At 34.4% G+C, this 19,937-nt stretch overlaps 1 long non-coding RNA gene across 1 annotated transcript; it reads right to left on the reverse strand.

Annotated features, from left to right (window-relative positions):
* Window positions 1-7,263: 7,263 nt before the first annotated feature.
* On the reverse strand, window positions 7,264-7,913 carry LOC124629554. The gene is made up of 2 exons (XR_006984307.1): window positions 7,501-7,913; window positions 7,264-7,294 (listed from the first exon to the last, which is right to left on the reverse strand). It is a non-coding gene; the product is annotated as an uncharacterized LOC124629554 (long non-coding RNA).
* Window positions 7,914-19,937: the final 12,024 nt, after the last annotated feature.

Here is a 19,937-nt window from a genome sequence, read left to right on the forward strand (position 1 = left end):
AACAAAGAAAAAATCATTGAAATCCGTCCAGTAGTTCCGAAGATTAGCGTGTACAAACAAACAGACATACAGACAGAATTTTTTTTTTGGATTTGTGCTCCATTACTGTTTCTAAACCCCACCCAATTATTATTTTTTTAATATATTCAATGTACAGACACAGTTTTTTTACAGATTTATTATATGTATAGATGATGTTCGAACTGTCGTCCTTCAGCAGCAATACATGCACATCGTCTTAAAAAAGATCTACATATTTGTCGGGCGTATCTCCTATTATTTATGAATTCGGCTGCCTCCGCTATTCTCTGCCGAAGCTCTTCTACATTTTCAATCGGCTTGGAATAAACTTTTTCTTTTAGTGCTCCCCAGTAAAAAAAAATCTATTGGATTTAAATCTGGTGAGCGGGCTGGCCACGATATTGTACCAGACCGTCCTATCCATCTGTTTGGAAATTCTTGATTTAAATATTCCCTAACTGAACTAAAGGAAATAAAGTGGTAAATGTTATACCATTTTAGAATCCCTATAAAATGCGCCAACTTTTTGAGTTACTTGCCAAACTGACGTAGTACATTTTTTTTTCAGTACAGTCAGTTGAAGTTGAGAGAATTAATAATCTGGAATACAGTTTGGAATTAAAACCCACATTTTCTTCCAAACCGGAGCAGTTAGGGTGGGATGTCGGGTTACACATTACAGAAACACTATTCAGAATTGCAAACCAAAAAAAAATAATTGGAATAAGTTAAGATTTGTGGCAACAGGAGTCCAAAAATCATCACAGGGTGTACATTTTTCAAAAAAAAGTAATATTGAAATAACTTTAAAAATAAATACGATAATTTTTTTATTTTATTTTTCTGATGACCACAATAAACAGCAGAATCACCCAGTTGCGGCTTGACGTCGACTTCTGGGACACCCTGTATAAACTAGGTACCTCGTGTTTGGGCTTATATTATTTGAATTGACTAGACCTTTGCAACAGTGAAGGTTCGGAGCTGACCTGATGATGGAGACCAGAGAGGGTCGAGGGAACTCGATAACTGAATATGTAAACTACCTCGTGTTTGGGCTTATATTATTTGTATTGACTAGAGCTTTGCAACAGTGAAGGTTTGGAGCTGACATGATGATGGAGACCAGAGAAGGTCGAGGGAACTCGACAGTTGAATATGTAAAATACCTCGTATTTGGGCTTATATTCTTTGTATTGATGAGAACTTTCCACTTATATGGATAGTGACAACTATTCGTATCACTGAAAAGCTGTAAATAAAAAACTTTTTTACAAAAAAATTAAACCGACTTCCAAAAACACTAAAAAGCAAAAAAACTCATTTTAGGTGCATCGGCCTAGAAGTCGGTGGCAAAATTAACTTAGTAACATCCATTGGACACCGAAAATATTTTTTAATAATAATGCCACTATCTACGATAAAAATAAATCTTCAATTAACAAGTACTTCTCTATTTAAATATCGGTGACCAAAAATATATATTATTATTACTTACATAAATTACTTAACTACGTGATTAAAAATAACGTTAATAAACGTTACGTATTTTAACTAAAATACTTATTATACTAATACTAATATTTATCTTTATCGTACATAGTGGCATTATTATTAAAAAAATATTTTTCATTCAAGAAATGCAATTGTTTTATTTTTTCCTAACGCTTGTGTACGCAACTGTACCATATTAATAAATATACTAACCTTCCAAGTTAAGAACGTTGCTTAGACATATGGCACGGCCGCTTTTTTGTAGCTATCCGAACTTGGTCGGATTATGTAGGGTTTCGATGCTCCGTCAGTATTATAATTGTCTTTCTTTAATTACTGAATTTAATGACATGAAATTTTGCAAGTGAATAGTTGAATGATTAAACTAATTATTGGCATACATTTTACCATGCAATTCCTTTAGAACGTCGTGATATTCGACTGCTTTGTAAACAGTGATCTGTTCATGGTAAAATATCCTATAACTTTTTAATTACTAACGGAACATCATTGATACTTGGCAACATGTTGGAGACACTTACAAGGTTTGTGTAAACGTGAAAATCTAGACCCCAAACTGCATACTTTAAGAACTAAGACCTAATAAGTGTATTTTACGTTTATATTTTTATCTTTTAAACCCTACGACTTTTTCTAAATCTGTTTTTTAAACAAATATAAACAAATTCAAAACAACGTATGTAAAAATCTACAGCTCTCTATGTAAGCGCTTTATATGAAAACTAGCTAATGGCCAAACGTTCGCGTAGCGGAAACTTGAATTTCTCCGAAGTTTATGCATGCACTGATTTCATTCATACATAATCAATTATACACAAATACACACTAATTTTCGGACACGTCTCTTTTCTTCTAAAGTCTATGGATTAAAAAAAGTTCCGCCAGGACAACGTTCGCCAACGTTCGCCTAGCGGAATCTGTTTTTGGTGAATTTCTCCACAATGGCTGCATACACAAATTTTTATTTACCATACACAATTATAGGACGTCTTACACTAATTATCTGCATAATTAAAATCTTTAAATTCAACAACATTCCGCTGCGCGAACGCACACGCGGTTTGAGTGTCATTTGAATTTTTACTTTATTCCCATTAGTATAATGTATATTTTCGCATGACAAACTCGAACGAGTCGCGCCGCGGGAAGTCCCGCGGCGCCGCGGGCATGTACGAAAGTAAAAAAAACTAAGTACATGATTTTTTAAGAACTGAATATCATCATAACTTGTTAAATACTTACAGGATACTAATGAAACTTCAGATACTTTTGAAGGCAGTTACAAGCTTTAAAATAACGTTTAAAGTAAGTCTTTAGACTTCTTATTGAGAGTGCTGGGACCAATTGAAATGTTTTTTCATGTAATGAAATAACTTTTAAGATATGCATTATTTTGGTTTTATTATTGCCGAACAAATTTAAACTAAGTCCTAGGAAGTCATGTACAAAATATGATAAGAATCCGCTTAACCATTTCAGAGATCTAGCAAAACCAAAAACGTTACCCCAGCAAAATCTCGAATAACTTCGCAACCGAAGAAAGAACAAATACAAAATATGGCACAACATTTACTTTATCTAGACAACTAATTTTATAGGTAATATTTATTTAAATATTCCCATTAGAAAGAAAAAGGTCTGGCTGGCGTAACGTTACGCCAGCAGGAAATGTTTTTGTGAAATAATTAAAAAACTATAAGCGCAACTAATTTAAAAATGTGCGCAACAATTACAGAAGCCGCACAACTAATTATCTATAAGATTAAAATGACCATTTTCGACAACAACTGGCCAACATCGGCCTAGAAGTCGGTGTCCAATGGATGTTACTAAGTTAATTTTGCCACCGACTTCTAGGCCGATGCACCTAAAATGTGTTTTTTTTTCTTTTTAGTGATTTTGGAAGTCGGTTTATTACTATTTGTGCATCACTACATAGTATAAGACAAAGTCGTGTGCGTTACCCAGGCCAGTTGTTGTCGAAAATGGTCATTTTAATCTTATAGATAATTAGTTGTGCGGCTTCTGTAATTGTTGCGCACATTTTTAAATTAGTTGCGCTTATAGTTTTTTAATTATTTCACAAAAACATTTCCTGCTGGCGTAACGTTACGCCAGCCAGACCTTTTTCTTTCTAATGGGAATATTTAAATAAATATTACCTATAAAATTAGTTGTCTAGATAAAGTAAATGTTGTGCCATATTTTGTATTTGTTCTTTCTTCGGTTGCGAAGTTATTCGAGATTTTGCTGGGGTAACGTTTTTGGTTTTGCTAGATCTCTGAAATGGTTAAGCGGATTCTTATCATATTTTGTACATGACTTCCTAGGACTTAGTTTAAATTTGTTCGGCAATAATAAAACCAAAATAATGCATATCTTAAAAGTTATTTCATTACATGAAAAAACATTTCAATTGGTCCCAGCACTCTCAATAAGAAGTCTAAAGACTTACTTTAAACGTTATTTTAAAGCTTGTAACTGCCTTCAAAAGTATCTGAAGTTTCATTAGTATCCTGTAAGTATTTAACAAGTTATGATGATATTCAGTTCTTAAAAAATCATGTACTTAGTTTTTTTTACTTTCGTACATGCCCGCGGCGCCGCGGGACTTCCCGCGGCGCGACTCGTTCGAGTTTGTCATGCGAAAATATACATTATACTAATGGGAATAAAGTAAAAATTCAAATGACACTCAAACCGCGTGTGCGTTCGCGCAGCGGAATGTTGTTGAATTTAAAGATTTTAATTATGCAGATAATTAGTGTAAGACGTCCTATAATTGTGTATGGTAAATAAAAATTTGTGTATGCAGCCATTGTGGAGAAATTGTGTCCCTTCGTCCAGCATACTCACCATGGAATCCTGATATTTCATGAATGTCAAAAAACTGTTCTGAAATAGTGCTAAATAGTGCCCAAAGGAAAAAAATAGCGCTCTTGTACTTGCGAAGTTATAGCCATAGTTCGATGAGTATGCTGGACGAAGGTTTCGCCCAGCATACTCACCTCCGTCCGGAGAATCTGTATACGCTTCAAACATAATTCATACTTCAAAAAATAGTTCCCAAATAGTGCCAAACGGTGCCCAAAAAGAAAAAACAGTGCTCGAATAACTTCGGAGTTATAGGCTTCGTTCAGTGAGTATGCTGGGCGTAGGTTCTACGCCCAGCATACTCACCTCAGTGCGCGAATATCGAACGAGCTATAGGTACAATTTACGTCTCAAAAAATTGTGCTTGAAATAGTGCCCAATATCAGTCCAATTTTTGCTTGACTTTTGACCTAGAAAACCATTAAATTTGATTGTAAACTTCTACATACAATACATTGAGTACAGTCGAATACAATATTATTAACTTTCTTTCTAACAATTTTTGTCTTGTGTAAATTATTAATTGTCTATGTAAGGGAGTATTTACTTTAGAATCGCAATATTATTAATTACACATTATTTTAATAATACTTTATAATAATATGGTTAAGCCTTCGCGCGTCGCATGGGACCCCGGTAGCTAGGAACAATGATTTTATATATTTTGTCTAGATCACGGCGCTTGAAGGATTAAGATATCAAATGAAGTAAATCATGCATGAAAAATAAAGTTGCTGTTATTAATGCTTACATTACAACCTTTCATTGATGAAACTATTGGAAAGAGTTTTAAAAATTTGTATAACTATGTCACAGTACTAGTTTTGACTGGTTATAAGTTTTGCCTGCAACATATATACAAAAAGAAACTGTATAATTTCCTTTTTACAATTTTTCAAGATATTAATTTTATTGGCTGCAAATGACTGTTTTTATTCAGACAAACACACAATGCAATGAAGTAATAGACTTCATTTACGCTTAAAGTTTCATTCATTTATTATTATTTATAAAATATATAATAATGCATTTAATCGAAAGTTTTTGACATGTGAGAAAATACCATAATTATTTCCAATAACATGAAGTCTACAATTAGAAAGTTTAATATTTTTGTCCAAAAACATGTGTCGACGACTGTACCCCATTTTACGTTAGTATGTAGAAGTTTACAATCAAATTTAATGGTTTTCTAGGTCAAAAGTCAAGCAAAAATTGGACTGATATTGGGCACTATTTCAAGCACAATTTTTTGAGACGTAAATTGTACCTATAGCTCGTTCGATATTCGCGCACTGAGGTGAGTATGCTGGGCGTAGAACCTACGCCCAGCATACTCACTGAACGAAGCCTATAACTCCGAAGTTATTCGAGCACTGTTTTTTCTTTTTGGGCACCGTTTGGCACTATTTGGGAACTATTTTTTGAAGTATGAATTATGTTTGAAGCGTATACAGATTCTCCGGACGGAGGTGAGTATGCTGGGCGAAACCTTCGTCCAGCATACTCATCGAACTATGGCTATAACTTCGCAAGTACAAGAGCACTATTTTTTTCCTTTGGGCACTATTTAGCACTATTTCAGAACAGTTTTTTGACATTCATGAAATATCAGGATTCCATGGTGAGTATGCTGGACGAAGGGACACGAGAAATTCACCAAAAACAGATTCCGCTAGGCGAACGTTGGCGAACGTTGTCCTGGCGGAACTTTTTTTAATCCATAGACTTTAGAAGAAAAGAGACGTGTCCGAAAATTAGTGTGTATTTGTGTATAATTGATTATGTATGAATGAAATCAGTGCATGCATAAACTTCGGAGAAATTCAAGTTTCCGCTACGCGAACGTTTGGCCATTAGCTAGTTTTCATATAAAGCGCTTACATAGAGAGCTGTAGATTTTTACATACGTTGTTTTGAATTTGTTTATATTTGTTTAAAAAACAGATTTAGAAAAAGTCGTAGGGTTTAAAAGATAAAAATATAAACGTAAAATACACTTATTAGGTCTTAGTTCTTAAAGTATGCAGTTTGGGGTCTAGATTTTCACGTTTACACAAACCTTGTAAGTGTCTCCAACATGTTGCCAAGTATCAATGATGTTCCGTTAGTAATTAAAAAGTTATAGGATATTTTACCATGAACAGATCACTGTTTACAAAGCAGTCGAATATCACGACGTTCTAAAGGAATTGCATGGTAAAATGTATGCCAATAATTAGTTTAATCATTCAACTATTCACTTGCAAAATTTCATGTCATTAAATTCAGTAATTAAAGAAAGACAATTATAATACTGACGGAGCATCGAAACCCTACATAATCCGACCAAGTTCGGATAGCTACAAAAAAGCGGCCGTGCCATATGTCTAAGCAACGTTCTTAACTTGGAAGGTTAGTATATTTATTAATATGGTACAGTTGCGTACACAAGCGTTAGGAAAAAATAAAACAATTGCATTTCTTGAATGAAAAATATTTTTTTAATAATAATGCCACTATCTACGATAAAGATAAATATTAGTATTAGGGCTGATTTTTCATTCGCCAGATAACTTCTATCTGAGGAATATTTTTAACGTTTTGACAGCTTTTGTATGGAAAATATGTCAAACCGCCATATTTATTCCTCAGATAGAAGTTAACTGATGATTGAAAAATCAGCCCTTAGTATAATAAGTATTTTAGTTAAAATACGTAACGTTTATTAACGTTATTTTTAATCACGTAGTTAAGTAATTTATGTAAGTAATAATAATATATATTTTTGGTCACCGATTAGATATGTGTGGGCTGCTTTTGAATCATTCTCTTCGGTATGGAGGAGCATCTGCTCTGGTCAAACTTTTTTTCCTCATCTCTCTGTCATTTCCTCTATTTTTGTCTGCAATTTTAATTCAAAGTTTATTTCAATTCTTTAATTTTGTAATCACAATTTATATTCAATTCAATGGTAAGTATGTCAATTTCTAGATTAGTATTTGTGTCAGTCCTATTTTATAACTTTATATGTACAAATATTCATTTATAATTCAAGGAAGTGGCGTGCCTAGGCATAAAAAAGAAAAATATACAATAATTGTCACTTACCTACGCCATCCTGGTAGCAGGATTACGATCGACCTGCATACTCGTTCACACTTAATACGTTATTTTATTTTATTTTTCTTTCATAACACCATTTCAGACACTCATTTCCACAATTTGAACACAATGATGCCTTGCATAATAATTGTTGATAAGCACTCGTCGCCATTACGTAATTCGTAAATAGTTTGCATTGTGTGTGTATGGTCATTGGTGAACGGCTTTGACCATAGCTAATTATAGAATTTTGTGAAGCACGTCAAGTGTCACTTCCATTCACATTCGTTCAGAATGTTGTTATGTTAGTTAGTTTTTTCTATTTATATTTAGTATGTTTTTATAGCAGTATATTATATTTTATAAATATATATTACACACTTAGTATGTATATACTTAGTTAAGGTTACACACCGATTGACGTCACATGTTAGTGTTGGCCATCGCTGAAAACCAGCGCCGCAACTCTGTCTCGCATAGGGTCGCTGCATATGCTGAGCGAGGGCCATTTCGCGTGATCGTGACGCATATTTTCCTTTTCCCATTCTCTTTTTTTTTCGTTTTCATTCCTGTTTTGTTTTATTTTTGTGAGCTTTTATATGTATTCGTTTTTGTGTGTGCGTCACGAACGCGAATAAACGTTTTGATTTGATTTGATTTGATTTAAATAGAGAAGTACTTGTTAATTGAAGATTTATTTTTATCGTAGATAGTGGCATTATTATTAAAAAAATATTTTTCAATCAAGAAATACAATTGTTTTATTTTTTCCTAACGCTTGTGTACGCAACTGTACCATATTAATAAATACTAACCTACCAAGTTAAGAACGTTGCTTAGACATATGGCACGGCCGCTTTTTTGTAGCTATCCGAACTTGGTCGGATTATGTAGGGTTTCGATACTCCGTCAGTATTATAATTGTCTTTCTTTAATTACTGAATTTAATGACATGAAATTTTGCAAGTGAATAGTTGAATGATTAAACTAATTATTGGCATACATTTTACCATGCAATTCCTTTAGAACGTCGTGATATTCGACTGCTTTGTAAACAGTGATCTGTTCATGGTAAAATATCCTATAACTTTTTAATTACTAACGGAACATCATTGATACTTGGCAACATGTTGGAGACACTTACAAGGTTTGTGTAAACGTGAAAATCTAGACCCCAAACTGCATACTTTAAGAACTAAGACCTAATAAGTGTATTTTACGTTTATATTTTTATCTTTTAAACCCTACGACTTTTTCTAAATCTGTTTTTTAAACAAATATAAACAAATTCAAAACAACGTATGTAAAAATCTACAGCTCTCTATGTAAGCGCTTTATATGAAAACTAGCTAATGGCCAAACGCTCGCGTAGCGGAAACTTGAATTTCTCCGAAGTTTATGCATGTACTGGGCCCCGATTCTCCTAAGTTAATAATGTCAAAATCGAATAGAAATCGAATCGCAATATGATCGTAATAGCAGTTTTAACCATATCGGGCATTCTGCTACTAATAAAAGACCAATCGTATTCGATTGACATTTGATTGGTGTGCGATTGGTCTGCTATTTTGATGATTTTGGTCTATACGGTAGTTTGCTGTACAATCATTTTGCAATCGTAAATCATTTGCAGACAAAATGATTCATTATTGAATGACAGAAAAGGATAAAAACGTTTATTTCAAAGAAAAAATAGCGGAATGCCACATACGCTTCAATAGTAATCGAGTCGGGATTGGATCTCAGTCGAATTGAGTCGAACGTCAATCGAAGGTCGCTTAAGTAAAATTAGGAGAATCGGGCCCCTGATTTCATTCATACATAATCAATTATACACAAATACACACTAATTTTCGGACACGTCTCTTTTCTTCTAAAGTCTATGGATTAAAAAAAGTTCCGCCAGGACAACGTTCGCCAACGTTCGCCCAGCGGAATCTGTTTTTGGTGAATTTCTCCACAATGGCTGCATACACAAATTTTTATTTACCATACACAATTATAGGACGTCTTACACTAATTATCTGCATAATTAAAATCTTTAAATTCAACAACATTCCGCTGCGCGAACGCACACTCAAACCGCGCTTCGCTTCGCTGCCCTTCGCCGCTCTTTTGGTGTGAATTGAGCCTTATAGGACGTCATTCACTAATTATCTGCATAATTAAAATCTTTAAATTCAACAACATTCCGCTGCGCGAACGCACACGTTTATTTGTCATTCGATTGGGCATAGTACACCCATTCCAAAAGTAGCTTCCTATGGAGAGAGAAGAACGGGCAAGTAACTCCATGGTTACTCCATTCATATCCCTTTGTTTTAGCATTTATTTGCTTACTAACAGAAGGTTGCGCCCACGCATTCAGTTACTCATCTATAGGTACAAAATAAATAAAACAAAATCATTATTAATTTTACTTTTATTACAAATGTATTGATTGAATCTTTTTTGAAGTTTTCAATTTTTTGTTTTACTATTACTAAGTACAAAAATAGTACATATTTGATCGATAAGCCCTAAGCCTATTAAGAGGGTCAGTCTTGTTCCTATCTTATAATTATCATGGTTTTGCATAATAATAATACGTGAGTGAGGTCAGCGAATTTCGTTCAGAAACAATCTGTCATTGCTGTGTGGTGTAATTAAGGTAGGTAGGGTAATAACATGTTCGATTACTATTATTTTCAAAATACAACGCTTAAGGTAGAGATCTGTACATCGCGATCGATCGTAGCCAGGCGCGGCCTACGACTGTCGTCGATCGCTCGCGATAACTGTCAACCTATGATCAAGTATGGAACCGGCCACCGCTGCCGAAGCCCGCGACAGGCGCGCGGCCGACGAATGGCGTGAGCCGCGCGCGGCAGTGTCTTGAAATTAGTAGATTTTGCTCAGATCAAGGAAATAAACAGATAGAACGCGCGCGAACAAAGTGAAGCTTTTATTTATATGTGCGCGGCAGGTAAGTGGCGCCGTGTACGGACACGTGCATCTGTGTGCGTTTACGGTTGCCAGATATTGAGAAATACTCCCATATTTTTATTCAGTTAAATTGTTAAACCTGAAGTCTTTAAGTATGTCTTTACCATACACTATAAATTACGACTGCGAGGTGTATTTGTGTGATTTTTTAAAGTCTGCAAGAGTTTTGAGTTGCGTGGTACAGTTAGTATCGTTAGTTGATGGCAGGAGGTTAAAATATTCGTCATGAATTTAAATGCACCATCGATGTTTTTTTATGCACAATAGGTAATTTTCCCGTCATATATACTAGCAACACAGACGATTTACTGTTATGGTTTTGTGTTTTAAGTGAGCCGAAAACATTTTATGGAAAATAAATATTAAAACAAAACTAATAACAAGAGTTATCTGTGAAAAGATATTCCATCTTGTTTAACTTTTGCACAAACATGTTTAAACAAACAGGATGGCTCCTGTTTCGTCAACACTGTTGACGATCGGGAAAAGTTTCATTCGTTCGCAGTGTCAATGAATGATGGTTTTTATTTTTTTTTAAATATGGAAATCAAAATATAACCTGTAACGGATTTTTAAAATGTTTTAATGGATTATGTTAGAACTTTTTAAACACAATTAACTAGAAAATAAAAAATATTGCCTTATCATGTGCATCATAATGACAAATGCACACCGACGAGGCTCCTAAGGGCGCAGGGGCTGGTCACTGCCGTACTTGACTAGATTTCGGTAAAAAATTTAGAAAAGCGCCATCTGCAATCCTCTTCCTAAAGTATTTAATATCTTCAAGTGATAATAGATGGCTCTTTAATCAAAAATTAACTTCCATAAAATATCACTAAAATTATTGAAATCTAAAAATTATTTTATATATTAGTATTACGTAGGAAATCTATCAATTATTTTTATTAAATCTGTACACTATTTTATATACATAAATTATTTTTCTATAATTATTTTTTTGGTTGGCAATAAACCGTGCCAACTGCCAATGCTGAAGTTAGAATTTGAATTTTAATGGCGAGTACAGTACATACAATTTGTGTGTTAAGTTTTCGTCCATTTAAGTGTTTTCTGCTGTTGACTTGCGTTGATTTGAGTTTTACTCATCCGCTGTGTTTTCGGTGAATTAGTGAGTGAGTTGAGCTGTGCTCCTCTGTTTCATTGTTTCACATAACTTGCGAAAAGACGCCATTAGTGTTTAGTATTATTTGCGATAAAGACGCCTTTTTTGTGATATTTGTGAAATAGACACTGTTATTGTGTTATTAGCGATTAGAGACGCTTGTTTGAGTGCATATAATCATGCCGAGGCGGTGCGAATTGGGATGTTCACACAACCCGGGTAAGTGCTTTCTTTATCAAGTTCATAGTACCTAGGGCCCGATTCTGTTAATAGTATCATTAAGTTATTAATATCAAAATTGAATAGAAATTAAATCGCAATATCAGTTTTAACCATTTCGGGCATTCTGCTACTAATATTTATAAGACCAATCGTATTCCAACGACATTCGATTGGTTGCTATTGGTCTGCCGTTTTGGTTTATAGGTACATATTACCATATTATTCTTAGTCTATATTGCCATATTGCCTCAAAGTCGTGGTGGCCTAGTGGGTAAAGAGCCAACCTCACAAGTATGAGGGCGTGGGTTCGATTCCAGGTCAGGCAAGTACCCATGCAACTTTTCTAAGTTTGTATGTACTTTCTAAGTATATCTTAGAAACCAATGACTGTGTTTCGGATGGCACGTTAAACTGTAGGTCCCGGCTATCATTTAACATCCTTGGCAGTCGTTACGGGTAGTCAGAAGCCAGTAAGTCTGACACCAGTCTAACCAAGGGGTATCGGGTTGCCCGGGTAGCTGGGTTGAGGAGGTCAGATAGGCAGTCGCTCCTTGTACAGCACTGGTACTCAGCTGAATCCGGGAATTATTCCCAATAGTCCCCTCTAGCGCTGTCCTCCGGGGTGACAGCCGGGAATTGTCTTCCCAGTTATCACCGGGGTGACAATTTGTGCCGACTGTTCCCTTTGAAAACTGACTAGAGGGGACAAATGGGAAGTCTATTTCTCAGTTGTCACCGGGGGGGTGACATTTGCTACGGTTCCTTCTTCCTTCCTAAGAAAAAAAAATGTAATTACCATAGATTTCAGGTTTTTTATTTATTATGTTACATAGAATCACATAAAAAAATATATATATTATTATTTTAACTAACACAATGTCAACAGGCTTACAAAAATCGATTTTTTTATAGTAGTTAATACTACTATAAAAAACAAAAACAACATTATGTTTCCTATAATAGGCACAATCACAGATAACTTTAATTAATACTAATCACAGATAATCACTAATGGTTAAGTTAAAAGTGCTTATTAGTCGCATGCTTATTTGTAACACAGTTTGTAATCTTGTTAAATTAAATAAAATTAAGAAAACGATTGGTGTTAATAGAAATTAATAATATGTGATGTACCTATTAAAGGAAACACAATGTTGTTTGTTATAAGAAATAAAAACCTGAAATCTATGATAATTACATTTTTTTTTCTTTGGAAGATTCTATGTAGCATAATAAATAAAAAACCTGAAATCTATGGTAATTACATTTTTTTTTCTTTGGAAGGAAGAAGGAACCGTAGCAAATGTCACCCCCCCGGTGACAACTGAGAAATAGACTTCCCATTTGTCCCCTCTAGTCAGTTTTCAAAGGGAACAGTCGGCACAAATTGTCACCCCGGTGATAACTGGGAAGACAATTCCCGGCTATCACCCCGGAGGACAGCGCTAGAGGGGACTATTACTACATAGTATAAAACAAAGTCGCTTTTTCTGTCATGTGTCATGTTGTATGTCCCTATGAACGCTCAAATCTTTAAAACTACGCAACGGATTTTGATGCGGTTTTTTTTAATAGATAGAGTAACTCATGAGAAGGTTTTTATGTATAATAACATCTATTAAATAATGGAGAAATACTGTTACCCGTGCGAAGCCGGGGCGGGTCGCTAGTTGGGAATAATTCGAATCCGGTTAGACTGGAAGCCGACCCCAACATAGTTGGGAAAAGGCTCGGAGGATGATGATATTGCCATATTGCAATCGTAAATCGTTTGCAGACAATATGATTCATTATTGAATCACAGAAAAGGATAAACACGTTTATTTAAAAGAAAAAATAGTGGAATGCCACATACGCTTCAATCATAATTGAGTCGTGATTGGATCTCAGTCGGATGTGAATCGCATGTCGCTAAAGTAAAATTAGCAGGGGCAGGATTCTGCGCAATTTTTTCTTTGAAATAAACGTTTTTATCCTTTTCTGTCATTCAATAATGAATCATTTTGTCTGCAAATGATTTACGATTGCAATATGGCAATATAGACTAAGAATATTATGGTAATATAGACCAAAATGGCAGACCAATCGCAAACCAATCGAATGTCGTTGGAATACGATTGGTCTTATATTAGTAACAGAATGCCCGATATGGTTAAAAAAGCTGTTGCGATGCAATTTCTATTCAATTTTGACATTATTAACTTAACAGAATCGGGCCCCAGAATCGTGCTCCTGAAAGCTCCTAGTCATCCGGATAAACTTGTCATCACGGGAGATACCAACTCAGTCAATTATAAGGTTGGGCGTTTAGAGAAACACAGTTCCTTACGAGTAACCATTTATTACTGAATCCCATATGAAATGATACATGATTTAATAAGATAGACATACATAGATAGACACGCGCACACATACATAGGTAATAGGTATTCATTCATACATACACTATACAATATCAGCATACAAACTTCATATTTTTGTAATTTATTTTTCAGGTGTGACACAACATCAATTTCCACACCCAGAAAAGAATCCTGAGTTATTCAAAGCCTGGGTTAATATAGTTGGTGGAAAACTGGAGACTGCAGATGATATCAAATTTTACAGAAAGCGAGTCATCTGTGACATACATTTTGCAGACAAGTTTAAGAATCGCAACAACCGTTTAAATAACATAGCTGTTCCTACTCTCCATCTTCAGGGTAAGATTTAGATCTTTATTCTTGAACTAGATCGCAATGCCACCTACTGAGTTAAAATTGCCATTAAGAAAACAAAATTCTTAATTATTCACAATTAAACTGAACTGAAATCTTTTAGGCCACCTGTTTGCAGTATATTAATATTTAATTGGATATAAAATGCAGTTCATTCACCCCTTAACCAACTCGGTGAAGGTTGTTGTTTAGTGGGATCTTAGACTTGTTTTTACTATTTCCAGGTGCTCCATCACAAGATGCTCATATGCCTCCTGCAACTCCACATATACCAACTGAACTTCCTATGCCTGAACATAATATATGGAATCTGCCTTCTACATCAAAGCAAATAGTCACTGGTACGTAAATGCTTGGCTACCTACATTCTCAAATTATGTTTAACTAGCTGCCATAATTAAATACTGCATTTTTTTTATAATAATAATCCCCCCCCCCATGGGGCCACCTTGACGTGATGGGGGAAGGCATGAACGCTTAAAGAAGTCAGTAAGAACTAGACGACCCTGTGCCAATTGGTAAACATGAGGTACCATCAGAAAATATAGTCATAACACCTCGGCTAACCCTTTCCAACTAACGGTCCCAACTTCCCAACTAACCTTCCCTTTCCCTTTACCTTCTCTTCAGTGTCTGATAAAATATATATCTTATTACTTTAAAATATGTACTCTGCAGTCACCTTCTCTCTTTCACCTCTTAACTTTTCTTTTTCTTAAGTTTTAAAACATTGCTCCTAATATAATTTAATGCGACTACGAAATAGAGTAATAATACCCCAGGCGGGTACCGGAGCTAATCGCGATGGAGAATCCCGCCCCCTTTGTATTCTGGGTGGGGGCGACGCTTTTTAAATTTCATTTTTTTCATAGATACCTTTAAGGCCACCTGTTTGCAGTATAGTAATATTTAATTGGATATAAAATACTGTTCATTCACCCCTTAACCAACTCGGTGAAGGTTGTTGTTTAGTGGGATCTTAGACTTGTTTTTACTATTTCCAGGTGCTCCATCACAAGATGCTCATATGCCTCCTGCAACTCCACATATACCAACTGAACTTCCTATGCCTGAACATAATATATGGGATCTGCCTTCTACATCAAAGCAAATAATCACTGGTATGTAAACGCTTGGCTACCTACATTCTCAAATTATGTTTAACTAGCTACCATAATTAATTACTGCATTAAGTAATATGTAACTGTTGTGTAGTCATTACAAACACACTTCAACTTGATTTATTGTAATGACAATTTAGGTTAATAATCCTCATGTAACTCACACTAGTAATTTTGATGTTTACAATGACAATGGTGAATTATTATTATTTTATTTTCAGCTGCACCTCCCAATGCGTGTGTTATAGCAGCAGAACATAATTATTGCAGTAAACATGGTATACAACAAAGACGGAAACTTAAAGGAGACAAAAGTAAGTGCCAATGTAGTTTATACCATAAGATATCCAAAAAAAATGTTTATACATAGGCTACTTTTTATCTGGGTGTGGAAAGTAGTAAAGTAAAAGTTTTTTTTTTTTTTGCAGAAAAACTGAAATCAACTTCATCGCTGGAGAATGAATTAAAGATTTCAAGATTCCAAATGAAGAATTTAAAAACCGAAATTATTCGGTTACGTAAACGGAGTAGTAGTTTGAAAGAAAGATTAGCCAGCGTTGATAAAATTAGCAATACAAATTGTTTAAAAAAAATAACGAGAAATATGACAACTGCAGCAAAAATATTCACAAACATGCAGTACACCCAAACTCACAAGAGAGCTCGTGGGCGGAGGTTTACTTTAAAGGAAAAAGTTTTGTCTCTCTCCATGTACAAAAAGAGTCCCAAGAGTTATACTCTTTTATATAAATACTTTACATTGCCCTCTATAAAATCATTAAAAAGGCTTCTTGCGAAAATTGAAATAGAGTCGGGGCTAAATAAGTTTTTATTCATAAAAATGAGAAAGACTGTGAAGGAATTAAGTCCAGAAGATCGCCTCTGCTGTCTTATTTTTGACGAGATGTCAATATCGCCGCAGATCCATTACGACGGATCTAAGGATAAATTAAAGGGATTCGCTTGGCGTAGTAAAAAAATTGCTGACCATGTTTTAGTTTACATGGTCAAAGGATTAAAGAAAAAATTTAAACAGCCTGTTGCATACTTTTTTACAAATTCTGTTAACAAAGCAGAATTAAAAGCCTTGACTATAAAAGTCATTAAATATGTTCAGGGTACAGGGCTTAATATTTTGTGCACAGTGTGCGACCAAAGCACAGTAAATGTCAGTGTAGTGAATGAAATTATTGAAGATAGTAGAATAAAATTCATAAAAGAAAATAAGGAATGGAGACATGATGTAATGGAAGTAGGGAAATCTAAAATTATCCCATTATTTGATGTCCCTCATTTATTGAAAGGGGTAAGAAACAATTTACTTACGAAGGACTTAAAATATTTCGACTTCGAAGAAAAGGTTGAAAAGACGATAAAATGGGAATATTACCAGAAAATTTATGAAGCGGACAAATTACATGGTGAATTAAAAATATGTCAGAAACTAACTGATGAACATATTTATGTGGAGAAAATAAAAAAAATGAAGGTCAAACACGCAACCCAAATTTTTAGCCGCAGTGTTGCTACAGCTGCAGAACATTTATCTGCTAGGGGCGATTTATCTAATGAGTGCCGCCAAGTAATTACATTTACCAAAATGATGGACAATTTATTTGATTCCTTAAATTCAAGCTCATTTAATATGATACATGGAAAAATGTATAAATGTGGTGTTAGAAACAATTCTCCTCATCATGAATTATGGGAAAATGCCAAAAAGGTATTAAAATCAATAAAATTTATTAAAGTTAAAAAAGAAAAGGAAAATAAAATAAGATTAATTGAAACGAGTTCGGTACCTTCAATAAAAAATTTTATACGTACTATTGAGGGCATGCAACAGTTGTGGAAAATATTATCCCAAAAATATTTATTTGATACAATGATGACCAGAAACTTTAACCAGGACCCACTGGAAAATTTTTTTGGGAACATTAGAAGTTTTGGGGTGAGGAATACGGCACCCAACACAATTAGCTTTGAAGGTGCCTATAAATCACTTCTTTTAAATAATTATAACTCACCCCATTCACTTAACGCTAACTGTGAAAATGATGACAATGATTGTCTTCAGACATTGAGTTTCTTTTTGGAAGACAAACTTTTAGAAAACACTTCTAATGTTCCCAGTAATGAGGTTCTACCATTTCAGCAAGAAGAAAATGACGAAATTGAGGTGCCTTTTATAAATTTAAAATCTGAGCCTGCTGATGCTGGTCAGGCCAATTATGTATGTGGGTGGGTGCTGGCTAAATGTTTTAAAAAAGTTGCTAAATCATGCAGGCACTGCAAAACTGAACTAACTGGCGACAGTCAATTAAAATCAAATAGTTATATAAGGGCAAAAGAATATACAAAAGGAAAACATTGTCTGTTGTATCCCAATATAGTGGCGGAAAAAGTTTTTAAAGACATACAAAATATTGTAGTAGAAATTTTGAAAAAGAATGTGCCAAAAACTAAATTAAAAGAAAAGATAAAAATGTTTTTAGACATATTTGTGGATTATCCTTTCACCTGCGATATCCACAAGATAGAATTAAGAAATGTTTTTGAAAACATTACAATAAATATTTTGGTATATAGTTGGTGCCGCTCAATTAATCGAATTTTATCAGGTAAAATCCAATATCGTGATGAGGATGATGAAACTAAACTTTCAGCACAAATTTATTACAATAAACATAAACATAAGTAAATATGATTTTTATTTAATTCCAGGTCGCCTACTAAGTACTTTCTAAATGTTCCTACATAACGTTGTTCTGTTGAGTTGTAGTAATCTGTGTTGTATTTCCATATTTCAATAAATAACTATTTTCTACATTCTGTGGCTATATTTTGTAAGTACGTACGTATGAACAAATTCCCCTAGAATATCTATAGACGGTTATTCGTCATCTCGACACACTAAACTCACCACGAATGTGTCGAGTTGGTGAAACTCAAAATTTGTACATTTATCATGTCGTCAACTCGCCACGTCAAGATTTTAATTCGTGTCCAGTTAGTGAAACTTAGATTTTATCACTTTTATGTTTTCGCCAAGTTTGGGAATCAACTTTTCGCGTTTCAAACGTTTGCAAAATGGACGTTCAGTGGCCGATGATGTTTGTGACACAATGTATCCAGTTGGCGAAAACATAAAAGTGATAAAATCTAAGTTTCACTAACTGGACACGAATGAAAATCTTGAGTGGCGAGTTGACGACATGATAAATGTACAAATTTCGAGTTTCACCAACTCGACACTTTAATGGTGAGTTTAGTCTGTCGAGATGACGAATAACCTGTAGACAATACTGATGTATACATGTGTGTGAAATGGGATGTACGCACACATAAACAATTTGTTTCGGCAGACGATACCAGATGGCGCTTCAAAAATCGTTTGAAGGTTGCAGAAAAAAATCGAAGTGGGTTCTCTATTCCCAATCTATTTACTATACTCTATGTAAGGGCGGCTCGCAGTGCTCTCGCTCTCAGTAACGCGTGTCACATCAAGATTTTTGGTCGCGTTTAATTTTATTTTCGTGTCATCGTGTCGTAGCAGACTAAATTTTTTTCTGTTAATAATTTGTAGATATTAATGAACAATAGGCATTTTTTATGTAATGGGTTTTTAATTACTATACCTACTCCAGCTGTTTTGGTAGTTAAGTAGACTAAAGGGCGATTCCGGTCCAAATGTCCACCACGAACGAGACCTACATGGCTAGATAGCCCGTTAAATATAGATCATTTTTTGTTATGAGTAAAAAAAAATATAATGCCAGAAAAAAGTTATAGCAAAATCAAATAAAACATTTTATAGATTTATTCAATTTCATTTTTTCAATTACTTTTCGTGATGTTCGATTTTCGTATTTTCTGTAACTGCTGACAAAATAGAATAAATTGTTCATTATTAGAGAGAAGACACCACCAGTTACATCGAACTTTCTTTCTTATATCCAGGCACCGCTGAGTATATTCAAGCACTTCTGGCGCCTCAATTGGTTAGTGATTCGTACATCCATCGGGCAAAAACGGGGTTGTTTTTATGCAAATGTGTCTTACTCATCTTAGTTTTAGATAAAGTGCGGAAATGAAAGTGGAATAAAATAAAAAATAATAATGATAACATACAAAAAGTACCGAAAATTAAGAATACATTTTTGGCTATAACTTTTTATTGGCATTGTTTTTTTTTACTTTCTTAGTAAAAGTTACTCTAAATTAAGTAGACTATTTAATTATATAGGTCTCGTTCGTGGTGGACATTTGGAC

Source organism: Helicoverpa zea, chromosome 4, assembly GCF_022581195.2.
Source record: "Helicoverpa zea isolate HzStark_Cry1AcR chromosome 4, ilHelZeax1.1, whole genome shotgun sequence".
NCBI lineage: Eukaryota > Metazoa > Arthropoda > Insecta > Lepidoptera > Noctuidae > Helicoverpa > Helicoverpa zea.